General features: G+C 40.0%; 1 protein-coding gene across 6 annotated transcripts in view; it reads left to right on the forward strand.

Annotated features, from left to right (window-relative positions):
* The window catches only part of LOC115257156 (uncharacterized), a 771557-nt gene that overhangs the window by 580911 nt on the left and 165403 nt on the right, over positions 1-25243 (forward strand). The window lies entirely within an intron of this gene.

The following is a 25243-nucleotide window of genomic DNA, read 5'->3' on the forward strand; positions in this document are numbered from 1 at the left end:
CGTCTATACAATCTACAAACTATTATTTACAAGTGCGCCAAATTCAATCGCACATAGCCGCAAAACTATTTCACGCCATCGAAAAAAGTCCTATAAGATACACAACATGAATCGTCATTAACTTAGCCTAGACACAAACCTTAGATGAAACGGATAATCTCTACTAACTGAAACGGTTGAAACTCAAAGACAAATTCAACGAATCCAATTCAAGTAAGATTTTACTTAAAACAATAAAAACGTCAAAAGCTACAAATTAACGAAAATAGTAATAATTTAAAGAAACGAACTTTGAATTAAAATACTAAAATATTTAAAAAACGTATTTACCCAAATTTATTAAACTGAATTCAAACTTTATTTTACTTAAACAGAATAAAAACGTCAAAACGTTACAACCTGAACATGATCCGCAACAAGGGTTCGACGCATTACCCGTGTCAACATCGAAGCTTCTTCATTGCAGAAGATAGAGTCAGCCATCCGTAGCATGAAATCGAACAGGGCCCTGGGGGTTGAATGCATATCAGCCGAGATGCTCGAAGCTAATCCGGTAGTATCTGCACAACTGTTGCATCAGTTACTCTGCAACATATGGAAAACTGCAACATTTTCAGTCGACTGGATGCAAGGCGTCTTAGTAAAAGTGTTCAAAAAGGGTGACCTGGCTGTATGCGATAATTGGCGGGGTATCATGTTGCTGTGCATCGTTCTTAAAGTCCTCTGTAAAGTGATACTTAACCGGATACAGGAGAAGATTGTAGGCGGTAGCAAGCAGAACTCCGTGGTGAACGATCCTATGTGGACCATATTGTCACGCTCCGTATTATCTTGGAGCAAATCAATGAATTCCAAGAATCTCTCTACCTGGTGTTCATTGATTACAAAAAAGCTTTTGACGGTCTCAATCATGAAAACAAAAAGCAGCACACAAGTCACAAAGGAGTATCGACAGCGCAGTTATACCTGGAGATCGCCACAGCAAACGAAAACGCAAATCGACCGTGTTCTGATTGATGGTCACTTGAAAGATGGGGAGCACAAGGAATTGAACCTGTAATACTGTTTTCATAAATCTAGTTCTACGGAATGCTCAACAAATTTCGCAATTTCCTCGAGCTACAAGCCGAATCGCCTCGTTTCCTGACGGAACAACGAGTGGTAAACGAAAGGTGGAAGTAGCACTTCGACAAGTACTTGAACGGCGAGGTGAATTTAGGAAGTGTGCAATGGAGAAAACTACTACGTCAATGCAGCAGAAGATAAATTGAGGCGGTAACGGTTCTTATTCTTGCTTTTGTCATAACGTCCCAACTGGGGCAAAGCCTACTTCTCAGCTCAAGTGTTATATGAGAAATATCACAGTTATTAACTAAGAGCTTTCCCTGCTAATGATCATTGTACATGTGTCAGCATAAAAATCAAGGAAATTTCCTGAACTGACTGGGAATCTAACTCGTCACCCTCAGTACGGTCTTGTTGAATATTCGCGCGGATATAGCTGCCGCCGTTTGGCCCTATCCAACATATATACACAAGAGGAACTCAGGTAACATGAATTGTTTAAATAACGTTCGAACTCAACATGTGTAGTCGTATCTCATACCGATTCCCTAAACCTCAATTTCCACGTCAGTTACTTGAGCCAATTAAATAAACCATATCAGCTTTGTGGAGCATTCACCAAAAGTTGGATTTGTTTTACACAAGCATAACTCACTCATCATTGTAAAAAATAAAACTTTTGGGATAACAATATTTGAATGGTTTCAATTTACCGTCATGAATTGCATCATGCACTTACATACGACATTGTTGGGGAAAAATAGTAATGACTCTTGATGTCATAAAATTGAATGGGTTGAAGGGAAAGAGTGGGGCGCGGTGGACCTACTCCAAGCAGGAGGTTTTGATATTATTACTTCAAGGGAAATTTAATGACAGTTCGTCATGCACAAGAGTTGAAATGAATGAGACCAATGTAGAGCTCGAAAGTTTTTGAAGTTGACTTGAAACGAAATTTAATAAATTGCATCTATGTATGGGAAAAAAATACAAGTACCCATGCTTGTCCCATTGAATCATAATTTAAATTTATGTAAATAGAATCATTCAATCAGTTCCAAGCAGATTGTTGGTTTCTCTTTCGTTTTAATTACTGCTTGGGTTCTCCTGGCTGACGATGAATGAAGTGGTTTTTGCATGTGTTTCACAAACTGTTGCACTTAATTATAGTAAAAGGATTATGTGCTCCGCTGTACCCGGTGTGAGCTTGTTGCCCACGTGCATGCATGTCATCGGAAAATTACTGAACCGGTTAGTGTTGGATGTTTTAGTATATACAAATTGTTCATACTTCTTATCGTTAATCAAGTAAACGGGTGCATCATGTTCCAGCGGAGCAGCTTATTTTCTTTAGCATACATTAGAGATTGTATGTTAAAGTGTAGATTGAAAGTGCAAAAATGGGATATTTTTTACCTGTTTGCTGAATTTACTTGAGAAAGGACCACTTCTTCTCCTTCTTGGCCCAACTGGGACAAAGCCGGCATCTTATCTGTGTTATATGATTTATTAACTGTGAAAGTGAAGTAGGGTGCCTGTACCAGTTATCGCACTACCTAAGAAAAACTATTTCTACAAAAATAAGAAGAAGACCGACGAATGTAAACAATAAGTCAAATGATTGATTTGTTTCAATACTCTACAGGAAAAATATAGAAACGGAGCCAAAACTACTTTTAGTATTTATTCCGGCGTGTGCCAATGATAGGAACCCTGTACCAGTTATGGACACATTTGTTAATTTGGGTTCCACTTCGCACTATTTACATGCATTCCTTATGGGAGTTGCCATAACTGATACACTATGGCGAAATAGGGTGCAAGGAGGCCGAAAAGTTAAGGAAAATGATTTATTTCTACCTTAATTTGAGCAAATTGTGAAGTTTGAATGATTGCAATCATCTTTTGTGATCGTGATCTGTTGTTCACGATTTTTTTCTTGTTGATTTGTATATTTAAAGGTTGAAAATCAACTATGGCGAATTTGAGGTACTATAGCAATAACTGGTACACTGAGCCTAATCAACTGAGAGCTTCCAATACCAATGATCATTCATATAGTGTGTGGCAGGTACAAAAATACTCTATGTCCAAGGAAGTTTAGGAAAATTCCTAAACTAATGCAATTCGAATTATTATTTTTTTGACTTGTTTAAAATGTATGGCTTATTCAAGGTTAGTGATTGAAATTACTAACAATGGCTGCTTAGCGTTCATAAAACATAAATATTACTGAGTAGTGATACTGTTCATATGAAAAATGCAATTCATATTTTCCGGAACGCTTTGACTATGGGAGGCCCTAGTTCACAACTTGTAGTAATAAAATCAGATGATTGATCGTAATGATCTAGAAACCATGCATTCCCATTTGTTACGTTTATTTTGACCAATATTCAGTACCATCAGCACGTTACTTTAGAATCGTTGGATTGCAAATGGTGTTTTCGACTCGCCATTTCCATGCTATCCGTATGGTTCCTGTCCGGCCTGGCAGATGATGGAAATACCTGCCGATAGGCGATATTTTCGTGTTTAGATTTATAATGCAACCTGCCTTGGCTGGCACATGCATGAAATAGCCGGTACTTACACCATGGGCATTTTGGCGAAAGTGAAAGATTCACATGCGAATACGAGATATGCAATCAAGGGCCGGTAGCACAATCGTTCGATTTCCTGCACAAGCAGTAATGCATCAATTTAGCTGGTCCTGACGAAGACCCATTCCAAATCCAACTAACCAACTAAAAGCACTTTTCTTGTGTTATGTACAAATCCAGCCTTAAAAATAACTCTCAGTGCAAAATTAAACATCAGTACAAGCACATCACAAAACTACATTTTAGGTAGCTTGAATGTTTCTGATAGAAGGAATGAAATTTTCAAACCAATTTTGGGAAAATTCTCGATAGGTTCAATTATGTAAGGCGCGATATGTCAATGGCCATTTTTGACATGAGTAAAAATGGGCGCCCATTAGCATACAGGGGATAGACAAAATGATCGGGATAGGCAAAATTTTCACTTTCCAAAAAATGTTCAACTAGCTGTAACTTTTCGAAAAGTGCGTCAAATATTCTCAAATTTTTACTGTAAGTTCTTCAGCTAGTTATGTATCAGTGGACAAAATTTGGAAAAGATCGGACAAATCTTCACAAAGTTATAAAGATCTTTGAAAAAGATAAAATTATCCGATAGCCAACTTTGAGCTGTTATATTTCCGGATTCAATTAACCGATTGCAATAAAATTTTGACCATTCATGACTTATATAATGAACTCTAGAAAACATTTAACTTAACTTGAATTTTTTTACAAACGAACAAGTTATAGCGATTTTATTTTTTTCACGATTTTTTGATAAATTGGTCTATTTTTTATATGCATCCCATAATTGTTTCAAATTATTGGCGGCTATGTTGTAACTTTCCTTCAAAACGCGTTTATATATAAGTCAATTAGAGGGAAACTAAATGAACTATAATTTGCATCTTGAATTTTGAAACGACGTTGATGCTTTGGATAATTTGGTGTTTTATTAGAAAAATAATCTAATCGTTATTATTTTCTTCCGTGTTAAGAATATTAAGTTAAGCCAATGGTTTTTCATAGCTCATTATATAATTCATTAATGGTCAAAATTTCATTACATTCGGTTCATTGAATCCGGAGATATAACAGCTCAAAGTTGGCTATCGGATAATTTTACCTTTTTCAAAAATCTTTATAACTTCGTGAAGAATTGTCCGATCTATTCCAAATTTTGTCCACTAATACACAACTAGTTGAAGAACTTACAGTAAAAATTGTACTTAAAAGGAGGCTACGAGAATCAGCACATTTTCGAACGAACGAGGTAATAAATGAAAATCATATGTACGTGCATAAAATTAACATACCCCTCATCTGCATGGCGAAACTCTAGATTCGATATGCAAGCTGCATCCACGTATGGACGATGATGACATCAAGGCACAAAAAATTGCAGTAGGCAGTATGTAAATATACTTGTCTTTAAGGTATGACGCATTAAAAATACAATTTAATTAAACACTAATGAACGAGCCGGGACTCGTAATTTGCCGGGATTGAAGGTGGTTGCTTCCCGTTCGATGCACGAACGGCGCACAGGAATCACTGGACACAGATTAGCACTAATTCACGGGTTCTGAATCTTCTCCTTCTTCACCGAAGGCAGAACGATTTCGCTGCTGATCACTTAACACGCCTTTCACTGTGATCAATTCATACACAGCTGTGAGTTTCACGCACGCACTACTGACCGACCGACGGATGTGGTTTTGTTGCTTATAACCGATTGCTCCCTACCGGGTATCCCACACGTTTTCGGATGTTATCGAAATCTGATCTTGTTCTGCTTTGCCACCACTTTATTGCAACACACCGAGTGATTGGAATGACCATACAATAGACGACCGACCGCACTGTTGTCTCTATGGGGATTTATTTCATACTGCTTACTACAAATTCTTGTGCTGTGCACAGTGGTCAGCTGAGTCATTGTGGATGATGTTGTCTCTCAAGAGAGTGTTGTTGAGAGAGTACTTATACATTAGGCTAATTCATATTCTTGTAAAGTTAGTTCAATTACGTTAATTCTATAGACTTAATTAAGCATTATTTACATTATGTACAAAACTAATTCAGGTAGCAATAGTTCATTTACGATGATACCGAACAACTAACATGAACTATCAAAAAGATAGATACTGAAAGCTGATCAAATTGAGAAAAAATAAGTTTTATAAGGAGTTTGATTGAATTCTTTCAGATGTTCCCCATGAAATCCTCCAGAGCTTTGGGTATTCTTCCAGGACTTCCAGACAGGGATTTCCCCAGAAGTTCCTCAAAGGGTTCTTGCAAGAGGTCCTGCAGATATTCTGTTGAACTTTGGTTCAACTGTTTCCAAAATTATGATTCTCTGTTGCCGGAAATGAAATAAAACTCACTCGATCCGTTTTGCAGGGAGAATATAATTTTCCTGTTAAAAGGTATTTAAATATTTCATAGTTACATATTTGTTCAAGTACTTAATTTTAGCCATGCAATTAGAATTTCATAATTGGGTTTTTTAATTAAGAAAAATTCAATGATTTTTTATTTTTAAACAAAAGAGCACCTTTTTCTAAGCCGCTATGATTTTTTTCAGATTTTTAGAACTTTATTTTGGTACCTAAAATCAATTTCAAAGAGATTTTTTGAAATCACCTTTTGACAGCTGGGCAACTGCTTGACAGCTCCGTTCAGTACAAAATGCGACGAGGGGTGATTCGACAAATCGCTCCCATACAAATTTCAAATTGATTTTTAAATAGGTTCCCGGGCACCAAAATTGATGAAAATTTGGATTTCGGCTCAGTTTGGCATGCAGATTCAGAATATGGAATTATCTCAACACCACTAAAGAAGCCAATTGATTGATTGTATAATTCGTATTAACATGCACAGTGATTCGTAAAGAAAATAATGTGAACCCCTGAAGGCAATTGCATCCTGATATTGATTCACTCTATAGATATTAGTGTACATGATATTGTCACTTACGTTTAGTGTTTTCGCTTGCCGTTCAATTATGGTTCTAGCATCGGTTCTAATCGGCACTAATCGTGCGGGTCGGGAAAGTCGGAGTGGGCTATTTAGTAACGTTTAATTCACATTAATAGACAAGAATTCATACTATAGCAATACTCGGAGGGGTTGCTTACCGGTTTTGGGTACACAAGCAGCATTAACAAGCGGAGGGATCTGCTACTGTTGTTGGCGATAACCTGCATCCTATGAAGTATCTAGCTGTAGTACACATGTAATTCTCTAGGCAAATTTACCTTACCAATTCAAATATACCGGTTCGAAAAACACACACTAGTAGTTAAGGCACTAGAGTCCTGATTAATCTACGGCAGTTAATGCCAAAAAAACTAGATTTAGTATAGCTCCTAGTAAACGATGTCAGCGGTACTGTTCTGGCTTTGTTCAGATTGCATTTGTTTACCATGTTCTCTCTTATCATTCTAGTTATAAGTTATCAATCAGGCACTCACCCTCTTGCAGTAAATAATATCGAAGATCGCTCACCGTCTGTTGGGTTCTACAGCTTGCGGTGATGGGGGAGAATGCACCAACCGTGATAATATGAGGTGCGCTAGCCAGTACTGGCTAACAGATTCCATTATGGGTTCTTTCAGAGATTCTTGTAGTACCATCAGGGGATTTTTTACAGAAGTTTTTACTGGAATCCCTAAGAGATTTACGTCTATGAATATTTGTGGAGTTTCTTGAGGGATTTCTCTTGGCGTTCCGTCAGGTATTCTGCAAGACGTTGCTACAAGAATTCCTCCAAGAGTATCTTCTGGAATTCTTATTAGGAATGCCTCAGAGCTGAGCTTCTTCTTAGAGATCCTTTAGAGATTATTCGAGGATTTTCCTCAGGAATTCTTCCAGGGAGCCCTCCAGCAGAAGCATCTTTTGGTATACCTAGTTACAAGAGTTCTTTTAGGGTTTTTTGGGAATATCTTCAGGTATTTCTCGGGGAATTCCTTTAGGATTTCCCCCAGGAATTTCTTCAGGGACTCCTCAAGAAGTTCTTTCAGGAATTCCTCCAGGAATTCTTCAGGGGTAACATCTGATGTTCCTCCCGAGATTTCTCCAGGAGTTGTTTCTGAAGCTCCTGCAGATATCCATTTGGGAATTTTGCAGCTGTTCTTTTGGGCATTCTTCTATATAAGAATTACTTGAGGTTCCTTGAGGAATTACTCCTTCAAAAAATTTTAAAAGACTCCTGAAGAAACTCCAACAAAATGTCTGAACTAACTCCTAGAAGAATCCTGAAAGAAGCAAATCCTAGAGCAATCCCTTCATACATTTGAAGAGGTATCTATGGAGGAATTCCTAGTCGAATTCTCGGAATGATTCCTGGTGAATTTTTGGAGGAATTCCTAGAGGAATCCCTGGAAGAAATCCATGAAAGAGATCTTGGAGGAATAACATAGGAGAAAATACGACGATACAATCGGCAAAGACCCACGCGACAAAAAAGGACTACTTGGAACATAGAATTCAAAGTCACTAGGTTCCGCAGGATAATCTACGATTAATTACATCCCCGCAACTTCGACATCGTGGCGTTTCAGAACTTTGTTGGACTGGACAGAAAGTGTGGACACGCGGACATCGAGCGGCTACCTTTTACCAAAGATGTGTCACCACCAATGAACTGGAAACAGGATTTATAGTGTTTGGCAAGATGCGATCACGTGTGATTGGGAGGCAGCCAATCAACGCAAGGATGTGCATGTTGAGAGTTGAGGGCCGTTTCTTCATGCAACTACAGCATCATCAACGTGCACTGCCCACAAGAAGGGAAACCTGATGACGAGAATGAAGCGTTCTATGCACAGTTAGAGCAAACATACGATGGTTGCTCACCGCGTGACGTGAAAATCGTTGCCGGCGACATGAACACGCAGGTAGGAAGAGAGGAAATGTGGGTACAGATCAGTAATCGAATGATAACGGCCAGCGATGCGTAAACTTTGCAACTTCCCGTGATATGGTAGTCCGAAGCACCAGGCCCGTGCACAGAAGTGGGGCCAAGGGAGGGGTTTTTCCCAATTTCGGCAAAAGGCGGAGGGGCGCCTAGTGTATGAAGCGTCGATAATGGGGAGGGTTTAACCCCCAAAACCCCCCCCCCCTTGTGCACGGGCTTGCGAAGCACTTTCTTCCCCCTCAAAGAAATCCACAAAGCCACCTGGAGACCATACGAGCATCAAACAGAAAATCAAATCGACCACGTTCTAATCGATGATAAATTCTTTTCAGATATAGGGTAAATGTATCGATAGTGGTGCTATTAGTAGCTCCTTGTAGTAAAAGTTCCCAATCAGAATTGGATTATTGTGTTCAGTTCTTGGACGAAGAGAATAGGTTAGAGGAATTGGTTCACCTGGTGTGAATGAAGCATCTGTCACTTTTACTTTTTTATATGAAGAATCTTTTATTTCTCTTCGTTAAATCCATCCACATTTATTTGTGTAGCTAGCTTGTTCTTCGTTCCCACTCATTATCAACACAATAAAGAGTGGCCCAGCCCCCCCTATTTCATCTCTCTCTTTCTCGTTTTATTTAGGAAAAAAAAAAGAAAAAGCTAGCTACATACGCCAATGAACATTCATCCAATTCCTCTTGCCTATTCATCGGTGGATGAGTCTATTGGCTAGAGGAAAAGCTTACGAGAGAGAAAGTGGATTTTGGCGTTTGGTTTATCCAAGACTATTAAAAACCAGTCCAAGAAAATTTCGATATTATTACCTCTTGAGAGAGAGAGCCTTGAGCCTTCTTCGGAATCGTTGTTCAAGGAATTGCTGTAGTTGACGTGGTACTCCTTTGAAAACATAATCACACAAAGCGACGGGTTGTCGGATGGACCCACAGGGCCGACGAGTGGTCGGTTTTTGGCTGGCAGGGCCGACAGGTTGTCGGATGGACCCACAGGGCCGACGGACTGTCGGTATAGATATTAGGGCCGGCGGGTTGCCGGATGGACCCACAGGGCTGACGGAATGCCGGGATGGATGTTAGGGCCAGCGGGTTGCCGGATGGACCCACAGGGCTGACGGAATGTCGGGTTGGCCACAAAACTGGCGGGTTGCCGGAGAAATCACCGGGCCAGCGGATGCTGGATTGGACCACAGGACTGACGGGTTGTTGGATAACGCCAAAATCGATCGCAGGGCTGGTAGTGGCTTCCAAAATGGCGGAAAGCTTCGTCCGGGTTCCTATTGTTCTTCCGGCTGATCACTGGGAATGATAAGATGGCCGCCCGATTGGCACAATCCACGGCATAAAAGAAAAGGCCCCGAAATGGACCTATTCCCGAAAGTTAGTCCACCTTCGACGTCTCTTACCCCGTTTCACATGTATCACAATACTTTACTTTTTCTTATTTGCTTATAGTTTTACTGGGTTTACAGTTTTCAGTGCTATTTTGGCCTTCTAGTATGGCTCTACGGGATAACAAATGGACAATTAATCTTAAACTTATCTTCTCACGTTTTGCAGCAAACTAACCAAACTAATTATATAAATCACCGCACTTGAAACTGGTCTACGTTAACTTTTTGTTCTACTTTAATTATCTACAAGAGAACAAACCAAATGAAAAATAATTTCACCTCGTGGTTGACCCACACACAAAGCGTACCACATGCACAAGTGTTTTCTTCGATGGATGCTGATCGATTGAGAACGATCACTACCTTGAATTACACAAGTTTACAAAATAAAACAAAAGTCGTGAACTTCTGTCAACGACCAAAATTTTTAAAGCGCAATTTAGTGCTGATTTCGAAACAGACCTTCAAAAAAATTAAAGTAGAACAGTTTTTGAGTTCTACCTCAATATCGCGTTTTGTAACTTTTCAAAATATGTAATTTACTAAAATTCAAATATATTGCGTTTTGTTCAACCAATTTTAATTCTTTTTCCATAAATTATAAGCTGAATACAATACCATTCGATCATCTGAATACAGGTTTTGCGTCAGATTGATAAAATTCAAGATATTGGCGAGTTTTGGGGACGATCTTCTTAAATTTTAGCAAAATTCCCAAATTTTTTTGAAGAAATGTATTTTTTTCAATAAGAAAAAACCAACTTAAAAATTCTTTCTCAACGTTTATTTGACATATCATATGTAGGCGAGTTACAGTAAAAAATTCAGCTCAATCGGAGCATTGATTACGGAGAATGAGATGTGTGAAGTGAGCGACTTTTCTTAAAAATAGAACAAAAATCGATTTCAAAACATCAACGTTGTATGGGAAGTCGAAAAATTTTCCACTCTACTGTAATTTTTTTCCATCGCGTTTTCGAATTCAGGGCATGCTTCTACACCAAAAATGATTATCAGCTTACCAAGTTCAAAAATGCTGTAAACTAGTGTTATTGATCATTATTTCACGCGTAGGTAGAAAAACGGAGAAAGCCGACAATTGACGATTCTGTCAATCGTACATGTTGGAAACCATTCCGCGCAGGTAAATGCCTTTTATTTGAGAACCCTACTCAAACCGCTGTAATAAAATACATTTGGTTTTCTGTAACGGGTACTTTTAGAAGAATTAAATGGCTCGTTACATATTCAATAACAGCAGGTTGTACGCCGTCAGTAAGGCTGTTATTTGATTTTGAGGACTGGGTGTTGGAATTCGGGGCTTACTGACAGGAGGGTTATGGTAAGGATTGCTTGTGGAGGAGCCAATAAGCTCACACCTTGGGACCAACGGTTACATTCTGGTCACTTTAGATCGCTTTCATCTAACTCATGAGAAGAGTAATAACTCTCGCTTCTCGAGAGCAACCCCGAAGTCGGGCAAGATCACTTTGTACGAAGTTAAACTTAACCCTTTATAAGGCCGAGAAAACTAGAAGAGTAATCAACGCATACTATTATGGAAATGAGTATACTCATGATTACATGTACAAAACAATTTTTGTTTGAAAGAAACTCTCAAAAATCTAGGTGGCAATATAGTTGCCACTGCCCGTTTACCCCAAAAACGAGCTTTTGAGGTGGCAATATAGTTGCCGCTGCCCGTTTAGGCCACCAGCACTGGTGGCAATATTCTTACCACTGCCCGTTTAGGGTACTTTTCTTCTTTTTACTTCGACAAAAAGCCGGAAAAGAGTTCTTAGAGTGGATTAGGGTTTAACCCATAATTTAAACTGTGTAGTTCAGCTCATATCAACCCATGATTTGATTATTTCTTAAAATATTTACCAAATCTATAGTTTTACAATAAGTTTGAGCTAATTTTCTTCACGCGGTCAAATTTTGCCATTTTTGAGACTACAAATGGCTCCCAAATTATTGTTTAAGCTTTGTTTAGTACCAAAAAAATACCAGGCGTTGTTAGTAATCCTAATTTTGAGTAAACCAAAAAAGTAGTTCGAAATAAATTGTTATAAAACAGAAAAAAATAAAAACAGTAGGTGGCAATATAGTTGCCACTGCCTTATAAAGGGTTAATTAGTATGCTCCAATTCGTAACACTTATAACACGCGTTGTGTATTCGGTCTGGTCCGGCCCGGCAATACATTCTAGTGCCCACAACGCGAGTGTTTTTTTTTTTCACCGTTTGGCAATCCTACCTCAACCTTATTTAGCAGGATTCTCAACCTTATTTAGCAGGATCCGCAAGACTTCGTCCGTATGCTTCTTAGTTAGCTTACGGACGAAGTCTTGCGGATCTTGCTCAGAGTTGGTCATTTCTCACACTTCGGCTTAAAAAGTGCAGATTTTGGTGCAGTCCAGAGAAGTGTGCCTTGCTGCTCTTTTGTGCAAAGAGAAAAATCACACGCATCTCAAAGCGAAAACTGACTGAGTGCGTAGTGCACCATGATTTTTCTTTTGAGTGGAGCAGTTACCGTTCACACACAGTACCTCGCTTTATCTTCAGAGTGTCGCGCTAGAAAAGCTGTAGGTTGTCATGGCATCAAGGTAACATAAACTTATCTACAAACGGAGCACCGAAAAAAAAAAATACTTTTGAAGCTAACAGACATCCGACGGATTCGCTTTGTGTGATTGTGTTTTTCCGTTGTTTTTCACCAATTTACCAGATTTACATGAGACCGTAGAGCACAGTACCGCACGATTCACTTCGTTAGAAATGGGACCATAATTTGCTGCCCCTAGCATGGAATACGGCACGGCTATTTCTGCAGAAGCTACCTCCCATAAACTTCCCTTTTACTATCAGCGGACGACAAATTTTCTCTTCGGGATGAATTAGCCGATTGATGAACCGGGTAATCCTGGACGTAGATCAGTTTTAGGGTATCACTCCATCTCTTGTAAACTTTTCCATATCACCTAGAATGTTCTATACATTCAGATACACGTAGATCAAGACGATTTTCTTACGCCCAAAAAGCTTACGTTCATAGACGGAATGGCACGGACAAGTATTGATGGATAAAAAGCCTACAACTAAGTCTGAAAACTTCATATCTAGTGTATCCTGTAATACCTACTAGGTCGGAACGATCGTAATCAGACTGTATTTTTGATCATATTTCAGTGCCTTAAAATTGCTATTTGTTTGCCGGGTGTACGAGAAAACAATTCTCTTTCACTCCAGTGAGATTGCACAAAAGTGCGTGGCAAGAGGAGAGTGAAACTTAGAAGAGAAATCCTGATCAAGCAAGCCGTGAGTGTTAGGTGCGAAAAATGCACTTATTTTTCGTTTCTCCTCAGTGATGACCAACCCTGATTGCTAAATAACGTTGAAAACACTATCAACTCGAAACCTCTAACGCGCTTTCTAACCCAGCGTTATCAAAAAACACGTCCTACTTGGATCGTCAATTGGCTCGCAAACGAAACAAATCAATAGAAATACACAATACAGTAGTCACTTTTACTATTTTATTATTTTGATAACTTTAATTCTAGTACCGTTATTGACGCAGTAAGAACGTGGCACGGTGTCAAAATTTTGATTATTATCGAATTTTCATGTACCTCGGATTTTTCTTCATAGAATGTTAGAATTTCGGCTATAATGTATAAATGCAAAATTTGAAAATATTTTATCGAGGAAAATTTGAGTTAGGTGAGTTTTTGGCTGTTTTCCTTACTAAAAATCAATAACTACTATTTTAGTCCAAAAAACGTCCCATACAAAATGTATGGAAAAATTTTCGCCGATGAAATATTTTCTAGTTGTCCGATTATGACTATATAGCCCAAAAACTAATCATTTTCGAAGAAAAATCCGAGGTACATGAATGTTCGATAATAATCGAAATTTTGACACCGTGCGTGGCAATCTAGATGTTAGTCACACGAACAGTGTGGACTTCTGTGGCTAGTTATATCTATAAGCAAATCCGATGATTGCAAAGGCGTTGCGTTTCGTAAAAGCTGGTTGCTATCCCAGGTCCACGGTCCATGGTGGATCAGAGATAACCCGTCTCTCAAAATAGTTCATTGACTCTAAACTTATCGAGATCTACGACGTACACTCCCGTTCAAAAGTTTGGGGTCACCCCCTAAAAAACATGTCATTTTTTTAGGCCCATATCTCCGCCAATTTGCGTCCGATTTCAAAACCCTAGGTTTCATTCAAAAGATAATAAGTCAAAGAAACTTTGAACATGATTTAAAAGAAACTTTTTCAAAAAACTTTGTATGTAAACTTAACCCAAAGTTGCCAAATTTTCTAAAAAATGAATATAAACTTACGGCAGTGTCGCTGGAAGTTGGGTCGACCAAATTTTAAGAGGAGAGCGGTAATATGACCCATTTTCTATTAGCTTTCAACTGCTTTTTACAGAACTTAGCTAAAAAATCTAGAAAAAAAGTTATTAAGTAAATTAATCCTTGATGTCATCGACCAAAAGTTTGGGGTCACCCCTCAAAATGCTGTATCGGCCAAAAGTTTGGGGTCACTATCGAAAAACATGGAAAAGTGATTTGTTGATATCTTTGTCATCTTTCATTCAATTTTAATTCTTCTTGGCTTATTTGAAACAAAATGAATGATACTTACTGCATAGACATTGAACCACACAAATTTGTTGAAATTTACATACTAAAACTTAACGTAAAGTTGGCTCATTTTTTGAAGCGTGGTAAAATGTGCTAACTTTACATAACATTTTTATATACAAAAATCGTTAAATACGTTAAGTTGAAGACATCAAACGTAAATTTAGTTAATTATCTTTGAAATGAGCCAAAAATAATTAAAATTGAACTATAGATGACGAAGATATCACCAAATCACTTTTCCACGTTTTACGAAAGTGACCCCAAACTTTTGGCCGATACATCATATTGAGGGGTGACCCCAAACTTTTGGTCGATGACATCAAGGATTAATTTACTTAGTAACTTTTTTTCTAGATTTTTTAGCTAAGTTCTGTAAAAAGCAGATGAAAGCTAATAGAAAATGGGTCATATTACCGCTCTCCTCTTAAAATTTGGTCGACCCAACTTCCAGCGACACTGCCGTAAGTTTATATTCATTTTTTAGAAAATTTGGCAACTTTGGGTTAAGTTTACATACAAAGTTTTTTGAAAAAGTTTCTTTTAAATCATGTTCAAAGTTTCTTTGACTTATTATCTTTTGCATGAAACCTAGGGTTTTGAAATCGGACGCAAATTGGCGGAGATATGGGCCTAAAAAAATGACATGTTTTTGAGGGGGTGACCCCAAACTTTTGAACGGGAGTGTATGTAGTTGTGATTGTCGACCCAAACTATCCATGAAACTGATTTTAGACCGGGCGAGATGGCAATCCCAGATCAGCGACAGTGAGAACAATAACCGGTATCTACGAACGATCAGTGGGCAAATTGGCTGTGCGCGGTAGATGAAGACGCAAGCATACCTGGGGGCTATTAATTAACGAGTGTATATTTCTACGACGAATAGATTACAAATCGGTGATACGGCAAAAGAACAATAAATCGGGATGACAGATCCCTACACAGTTAGACCATGCCGACTCGTGGGCTTCATACTACACACGCAACAGCACGTAGATAACAATTTTTAAATTCGTTATCCACCCATTTTCGCACCGGTCGTTCGTTTCCATGTGAGTAAAATAATGATCGGTCGCCTTTGCGCACCGGTGGTCTCTATTCTATCCGTGCCATCGGTTTTTTGCACTTCTGTAAATCATCGCAATATTTTGTGTATTTCTATGGTGTTATTGCAAATCTTATTCAGTATAATAATCTGTGCTCATATTTTGAAAGAAGGGGTTTTGGATAAGACTGAAAACAGTTAGTAAAAATCGAACTCAAATAAATAATTCCCTTGGAGATTTGTACCAGTTTTGGTGCGTTTAAAGATATTATTTTCTCAATAATGTATGATTGTACTTAATCTCGGCATTCAAGCAATCTTTTTTTTAAATTATGTGTTTGTTGCTTACTGTATGACTTGTAGGTTGAGTTTTTATCTAAAATAATATCCATCTCTTCGATATCCATGTTGCCTTTCTCGCAAGAAATTTATCTGAATTTCAGATTTTGAGCATCTTTTTAATAATTAGGTTTATTGAATAATTACATCCCATGCATTTCCAACACATTTATAACGTAGTTCTCTCCTTTACAACTTCGCGTAGGTCAAGATTTTTGAATCCTGGTCATAGTAGAAGCTGTCTTCTAACAGTCTGCGATAAGTTTGCGTAACATTTTTTCATTAACGTGTATTTTAACTTCAGCTTATTCTATACTCACTCACAACCTAGCAGTTACAAAGCATCAATCGGAAATCTTAATATATATTGCGATCCTTTGGATGCTGGTATATGAATATTTTGTTGGAAGCAGATTCTATGCAATTGAAGTAGACTGCGTATTTGTCAAAGTACATAATGAGCCCACTCACCTTTTTGGCACTTCATACAACAATTGATGTATTTTAACATCCAACACCTCGCTTTTTCTAAAACGAGGAACCTACAATATGGCAGTCCTGCACACCGCCTATTTTAATTGATGAAACTTGGCAGCTCGACTACATTTTTTTAGATTATTATCGGTATGATTAAAGTTTGTTTTTACAAAAAAAAAACTGAAGTGTTTCTATGATATCTGAATTGAGTTAGGTACAGTCAAAGCATCTTTGAAAAATCGTAACTACTCTTATCTAATCTTATACATACGCAGCCAGTACGGAATCATCCTGGAAAGCAATCGTGTTACTTTTCTTGTCAATATTGATGCTTGCAGCATATCATAGATACGACACATGCATCAGAGCGGCCAGGTCTACTGCGTTGTATTTACGCGCAAAGATGGTTCTTCGAATTACTTGGAGTACAGAATATTTTCTTTCGGCAAGGTACTTCTCGAATTTACAGGGGAGGAAGGATGCGTGGACATATTGTACCAAACGATCCAGAAAACATGTTGATGAATATGTTTTAAATATATGAAAATGTGGATAAAAGAGCTGTGAATAAATGTGTAATATTGAAAAGATCTCCCCAATTGTTGGGTTGTTTTTATAGATCTAATGTCGAACCTCCTATTCTGTATGATCGGTGTTATTCGCATGGAGTCTTCGCAGATTTTTTTTTCTGCTTTGCCTTATTGTTTCTACAAGGGTGAAGTTACCCATTTCGCACACTTTCTTCCTAATGTCTCGTTTATTTAATTTATATTTTTAAATTTATATTTAATAAACCACCCACTGACGACCACCATTTTCAAAAACAGCAATCAAACCAAAACTCCTTTGCCTTTTTCGAAATATTCACGACAAAACGAAAGGCGAGACACAGCTCTTCCAAAGCAGGGGATCTCAGCCCGGAACCTTGTGGTCACTTATTACCGTCAAATGGTATCTTTTCGGGTTAGAAAATACGCACATCTTCTCACCGGGCGACGGATGACGATAATTTTGGAACTTGTCGGAACGAACTTTGCGAGTTATTTATTTGGACATTTTTCTAAATGTGCGAAACCAAACTTTACTTGCTGCGTAGCAGCCCCGGCTCAAATATGTACGTGTTAAAATAGCAAAACTCACTGAATCACTATACATTTCTTCAAATATTAGTTTCGGAACGATCGGCCGAATCAAAAAGTAAAGGTATGAATATGAACAATCGTAACTATTTTTATAAGAAAATCAATACATTTTCGTTATGCATGATCCTAAAATTGGCGAAGAAGGGAAAACTTTATTCATAACATACTTAGGCAAAGCTTGTCAATTTAAACCTATTATTTTTCTGCGTTTGTATTGTCACTCTATCACAATTGTATGTCAGACAATTTGTTGTGTTATTCGTGTAGCGATCTATGATATTGTTTGGTTGAAAATTTCAAAGAAAGTAAAAATAAAAATTTTAAATATTTTATGCAAACTAAAATAAATTCCTACCTACACAAAACAAGAAAATCATTCTCTAGAAACTATATATCTGGCAGCAAATCCATACTCATGTTCTTTTGTCTCCTCTTTACGCTACCCAGAGAGCTAAACGCGAGAGAGCGTACGAGCCTACGGATAGAGACCGTACTTTGCGTGTCTCTATATTCTAAGCCCTGCTACGAACCGTACGTAAACTTTTCGCTTTCGAGCCCTACTTAGCAGCGACCGGTGCGGTTCACTTCTTTGTTCGGGGCTTTACTTAACGTTAAAACGCTTGATTGAGCCCATGAGTGGGCTTGGTCTTATACTGGTGAGTCTGTAATATTTTCTCGGGAGATAAGCATGATAGCAGTATCGGCAGTATTTGCCCTACAAACTAATTAATCCGAAATAAGTAATTTGTGTTCTAAACTTCAAGTCTTATTAACGACAGTGCAAAACAAAGTGTTCGAATTCTCCCGAATTTACGGTACACGTATTACTTTCCATTTGCATCATTGTTTGTTAATCTGATCCAATTAAATTACTTTTTTGTGCATGCCCTGCACACACCGAAACCTACTCGGTAGTATTATCACTCATCTAAAATTCGCGACAATAATCATTATTCGCACCTTGCTTTCCTCAGCGAACATAATGATCCCATTGATCATGGCATTTTACACAACAGCACCGGAAAACAATGTTTTGCTCCGTGACGGTCATGGAATCAGGAAATTCCCAATTAGGCAGTAAAGTGTGCACAAGCCCACTGGAAAACGAACCATATTTTTCAATTATTATTATTGTTTTCAATTAATAATTCATGAAACATAACTAACCTGTCACTCATTCGTCTTCCTGACGACGCGGTACTGGTTTTTAAACACTGAACGGGCGGGCCCCGCATGCAGAAGGCTTAACAAAGAACGCATTCAAAATGTTTTCTGCACTCGACAGTAGTCCAAAAAGGTACAACATGCCGAGCCATTCACGTATTTTGATTATTTTCTGGCATTTTCTATTTTCCTCACTGCTTGTGGGAAACTCGGGGCCCGGCCAGGCTCGTTTGGTGCACTGACTGAGTGGATGTGCGCCTACCCACCGTACCGTACATACGTTCGCACGGCGGCATTACCAACCCCCGAGCACCAGCCAAGGGTGTGTGGCTTAATTCTATTTGGATACCTAATGCTAGTTAGTAAAACTTTGCGGCAAATCGGATCTAGCCTCCAACCGAACGGGACCGGGTGGCACATAGACCAACGGATGCGTCCATCGAGCGTCGGGCGAACATCAGCAAAACGGCGGAATTTTCGATTGGGTTTTCATAGGCATGCAATAGGTGTTTCGCAAGAGGCGAAACAGTGTATTGTGTTTCCTTATATTTGAACAAAAGGGTAATTTTGAAGGGGATGGTGAAAACTGAATGATTGAATAATTACATAGAGGACAAACATCAATATTCGGATGCACTGAGAAAAAAAAGTATAAAAAGTGTTGTTTTTAGATTAAGGGCTAATGATATGATTTTTATTATTGTTGGTTCCACTTCTTTCAAATTAGAGATGATTGGCTTATTCAAGAACAAACGTTCAATCCTAAGCATGCCGGTGAAGATCTCTTCGTGTTTTCTGTTTTGCGGTAATAGAATTGGAATTGCATCCTCACAACCGGATCATATCCGCTTCATATTTGTTTTGAATAGCGCTATCCACATTTCAAAATGATTCGTACCCTTCACTTTGGCACGTCGGCGTGGCCTATCCTAGTGCAGATTATGCTGAGGAGAGCCACTTTTGCCTTTTCAATTTAGCGCACTATTCGATGCGCATCTCTGTCCATCAAGCTGCTCCCTCCATGCTGTCTGCCCTCTGGTGTGCATCCGCTCAACATGGGTGAGGTTTTATGCTTTTGCCTACGTTGCTCAAATTCCAACTCCACGGCATTGGTATGGAAGCGAATTATTCTCTGTTTACATCGAGCATACCTCATTTTCGCCATTTGCTTATTACAGAGTACCTACTGTAGAACCGAGTCATCAGACCAGCGATACCCATTGCGAAATGATTAGTGTTTGTGTAATCCGTGGCATGATGCGTACTGAATAATAAATAAGTCGTACTCCAAACCGACAGTAAGAACTGTTTTTCGATTAGTGCAATCAGTTGACGTGGAAATTTAATTTGATACTAGATTATTTTTGAGTACATGTACATCATGGATCATAAAATGATATATCTATGTAATCACATGATGCAAAACCATCTGTAAATACCTCTGCATGTAGGGTAGAGTCATCAGATTTGATCAGTCATCTATTTTGGCCATAGTGAAATTATGCTGCTAAGTGTTCAATGAACCTTGTTCATGCCACTGGTTCTTCAGTCTCTCTCTCTTCTTGGCGTAACGTCCTCATTGGGACAAAGCCTGCTTCTCAGCTTAGTGTTCTATGAGTACTTCCACAGTTATTAACTGAGAGCTTCCTCTGCCAATGACCTATATGGGTCTTCAGTAAGCCTAGTGAATAAGGCTAAGGCTTCGGATTGCCAATCCACAGACGGGGCGTGTTGGATTCACGTCTCGATCTGGAATTTTTGTTTTCAACTCTCTGGGCATTGCGTAATATAGGGTTTGACACGCAATATACAATGGAACAGCAGGGACAGTAGCCCAGGGGCTTGATGCATCGCCTCTTCTGCGAGTCAGACGTGTAGTTGCTAGCTAAGAATAGGAATAGGTGTCAGGCGACTCGGGGTGAAAAAGATGTTCGATCGTTAACGGAGCCTGTGGGTACCTGGGCACCACCCACAATATTCTGTCCCGGTAGGTCGGCTTCATAGGCACCGGCAGAACCCGTGAGTTTCCGAAGTCTACCCACATGAAGGCCCTCGCCTAGTAGCTCCTCACCTGAAGGCTACCTCACACGCATTTGTGAATGTTTGTCAAAAGCAATCGCTGTGCTGTACTTTGGGCGGACAGCCCAAAAAGTACGACGGAAGCGATTGCTTTTGATAAACATTCGCAGAAGCGTGTGAGGCAGGTGTGGGCCTGAAAAGGCCAGCCCGTCCCGGATTCAAAGAAACATGGGGTTGCGACCATCCGTGTAACGAAGTAGCAAGGAAGCCTCTAGTCCCTCCAGCACAGTCGCACCCATTTCTTCTCCTCATCATGCCTTTGTATCCTGCCATCCAAGTCGCTCTGGCCCTGAGTCTGGAATCGGATTAGAGGTCCAGAGACCTCTGCTGCGATACAGCTACTGCGAAGCTGCTCATCTGCTGTTGAAACTGGCCAAATTTCGTAATCCGTATGCTATCAGAACGTCAGAGGTTTGCGCACTAAAACCTCGGAACCTCGATTAGCACTGTCAAGTTGCGATTTTAATATCAACGTTTTCACGGAAGCTTGGCTTAGACCAGACATCGGCTATTCTGAGCTTTCATCGGAATTTTCTATTTTTCGATGTGATCAAAGCGAGCTGTCAAGCCAGTTCCTCAGAGGAGGAGGAGTGCTATCGCTGTTAGAAATCACTTGCAGTGCGAAATTGTTTCGTGGTCTGGATATGAGCAAATCGAACAAGTCGGTGTACGAATTAGGCTGCATGACTGTTGGCTTTACGTCGTAGCTGTTTACATTCCACCGAGATCCAATCCTGATTTATACGCCGCCCATTCATTAACGGTTCAGCAGATTGCTAACAACATGTCTGGTCAGGATATCATGATGTCGCTAGGAGACTACAATCTCCCTAATCTCAGTTGGCAGCTGGGCGAAGATATCAACGGCTACGTCCCATCGAACGTATCGTCCGAACAAGAAATTACACTTGTTGAATCGGTATCAGCTACTGGCCTGCAGTAAATCAACAACGTAGTCAACGTAGACGGTCAAATTCTGGACTTAGTGTTCGTTAATCAACCGGATCACGTCGAGCTCATCGAGTCGTCCGTTCCATTAATGAAGATCGACAATTATCACAAGCCACTCGTTGTGATTTTCAGTGCTATGAGTGATATGCCAGCAGTAATCGACGAAAAGGCATCTGCCAGCTTTAGCTTCCATCGTTGTAACTTTGTTATGCTGAACGCTTCTTTATCCTCTGTCACATGGGAGGTACATATGGATAGTTCAGTTGATGAAGCGCTAAAGTCTTTCTACGACAAGCTTCACGAGATCCTTGATAGTTTCGTTCCACGCACACGACAATCATTTTACAGCAAACCGTGGTGGATTCCTGAGCTGCGTAATCTCCGCAACGTTCTACGAAAGGCACGTACGCGCTACTTTACCTCAAAATCTGCCGATGACAGAAGCTTCCTCCGTGACGTGGAGGGCAGGTATAGTTCTCTTCTGCAATTCTCGTACAATAGTTATTTGGCAAAGATACAACCCCGCGTGATGCAGGATCCCTTCTCCTTCTGGAGCTTCATTAAGCGGCAGCGATTCAATAATCGCATACCTACGAATGTGGAATACAAAGTATGCAAAGCCTATACTAGCGCTGAGGCAGCCGACCTTTTCGCAACATCTTTCGAATATGTGTTCTCCCGTGTATCGCCAGTGTCACGTCATGACAGATTTGCGAACCTACCGTCTTTTGACGTCCGCCTTCCAGCTATGCGGCTATCTGTTGAAGAAGTTATCAGCGCTCTCGAAGATCTTGACGTCGGAAAAGTACCAGGCGCTGAAGGTCTTCCTCCTTTATTGTTTAGGAACTTGTGGTCCCAATTACGGACATTTTCAACCGCTCGCTTTCTCAAATGAAGTTCCCGTCCGCGTGCCAATCCTCAAATCAGAAAGTTCAGATCGTGTCGAGAATTATCGTGGGGTCACACTATTATGCTGCTTAAGTAAAGTCCGCCATATCGCCATTATAGCGGACCCATACCGAGTACCCACCGGTAATGGCAATTGGCTCTCGGATGGGTCCGGAAAATTGCAGCGATATGGACGGAGCGTAAATACCCCGTTTAGTAGTTAGTGTCTACTATTTAAAAGGGCTTCGTTATCCACAAAGTAAACAGAATCTTCTTTTGTAAATGGTATGCACTTCTGCGGTACTCTATCGAGTAGTTTAGGCAGATTGCGAACTGTATGACGACCGTGGTGACAGGGCGAAGGCCGGTGTTAATAGCGGATGACTTCAATGCTTGGTTCGTGGAATGAGGAAGCCGTTTAACATACCAGGGGAATCAGATTAAGCTAAAGGCACTGGCCATGCTAGATGCCGATCTGCCTAACGTCGGTACCAAAAGTTCCTTAAGTCACAATGAAGGGGAGTTGATCATCGACGTTACTTTTTGGCAGCCGTGGCTGAACAGGTAGTTCGAAGTGGAGGGTACATGATACCTATACTCATAGCGATCACCAGGCGGTTTCCTACAGTATCGACTACAATAACTAAAGAAAACGGGTGGAGGAAAGGGCGAACAGGCTACCACACATCAACGACGAGGTATCGTTTCACCGTGAGTGGAACTTACTTGGTCTAAGCGGTGATCAGTTGGCAGCGGTGTTCTAGCGCGCATGCGATGCCGCCATGCCTAGGCTATAGTTATTCCTAGGAATGAGAGACCACCGGCCCCGGCGTACAAATGGATACAAGTGATTGGAAATCTGGTGGCACCTGTCTATGGACCAGGCGATGGATAGAGCGAGCATGTAATGATGAGGAGCGATTTGAGCGACGGGTGTCGTTTGCGACTGAAAAGTTGCATTCAAGATCGATATAAGGGCAAGCATAAAGGCCTGCTGTTAGGGTCTTTGTTAGTGTGCCAATACGAATACGTGGGAGACGCCTACGGGATCGTGATGGCGAAGGCAAGAGCTGTGATGATCTCTTTCAGCGTAATGGTACGAGTCTTTGCCGTCCTACCGTAGGACCGCTGGGGACTAGGGCTGACGATGAGGGTTGGGTTATCGATGAGGAACTTGCGGGGATTGCATAATCCTTTAGCAACAATTTGGCCCCATGTCGAGACGAAGTTGCGAATCTGGCCTTGAAAGTAGCTGTTGCAGAGGCTACTGGGATGTACATACCTGGGCGAGCGAGGCTTTTCAGAGGTTTGGATGGAGCGCTCCAGGAGCGTACGTAGGACTGCTAAATTGTCCTCTATGGTCAAATGGCAGCGTGCCTAGGATCGCTCCACCAAAAGATGATGGACCCGCAGGTTGATTCTGATGGTAGATAGTTGGGGCAATAAGCGCCAGGGGAAGTAACATTAAACTGACCTTGACTTGAGATAGTGTTCGTCGTAAGAGCATTTTACATTACTATGGGAGTTTTTCGGCTTTCAGTCACGGAAAAAGCGTTGATACTTCTATATTATTGCAATGATATAGAAGTATTAACGCTTTTTCCGTGACTGAAAGCCGAAAAACTCTCATAGTTATCAAAAAATCCCAGTCGAATCACTTTTACATTACGTTACTCAAGTATTGAACATGTTTCCAAAATCATAGATTAGATTACATGCAGTACGTTTCATACTGGATTCGAAATTTTCATTTTAAAGGTTTGTGGCCACCCTCTTAAAATCATGGTATTTTTTCAAGCCAACGTTTCCGCCACTTTGTGTTCGATTTCAAAAGCACATGCATCATTCCAAAAATAAGTCCCAGAAACGATAGAAAGAAGCATATCAAAATAGGAATCAAAATGAAATTTCAACGTTCATGAAACAAAACAAATATTTCATCCATCCCCAAAATATAACCACAAGCTTCCCAACGAATATGCTTCCTTAAAGCTCTAGCATATTACCACCGAAGCAGCTCAAATTCAACCCGAAAGGAATGCACTAACAATCTTCCCCAAACCGTTACCAGAAACACCGCTCGGAAAGGGCTTATCGTTTGTTCCATTAAGCGATCAAGAATAGAATCGTTTTTGCCGGAAGTTTTTAAATCATAAATTCCTTTGGCCGTCAGAAACATTGCTGTGGAATCTCCGGCTACGGACGGACATCCAAATGGATGAACGGAACAGGCGAACGAACGAGCAAGCGGTAGTCAACGGCAGCAGTTCAGAAGCGAGTGTTGTACCTGCTATTTAGCGGAAGTTGTATTTTTTGTTCAGCCTCAACCCAAACCACTATTCTCATCTTACCCGCACACCATAGATGCTGCCATTCCAACACAAATACTCAACATCATCGTTATCATGTTGATTCCGTTTGCCGCCCAAAGCGTGCATGAGAGTGTAGTTTCCGTTTTTTTTTTCGTTGAAACAGTTGCTAGCCAGGTGCCACTTTTCTGACTCTTTTTTTTT

Source organism: Aedes albopictus, chromosome 1 (genome assembly GCF_035046485.1).
Source record: "Aedes albopictus strain Foshan chromosome 1, AalbF5, whole genome shotgun sequence".
NCBI lineage: Eukaryota > Metazoa > Arthropoda > Insecta > Diptera > Culicidae > Aedes > Aedes albopictus.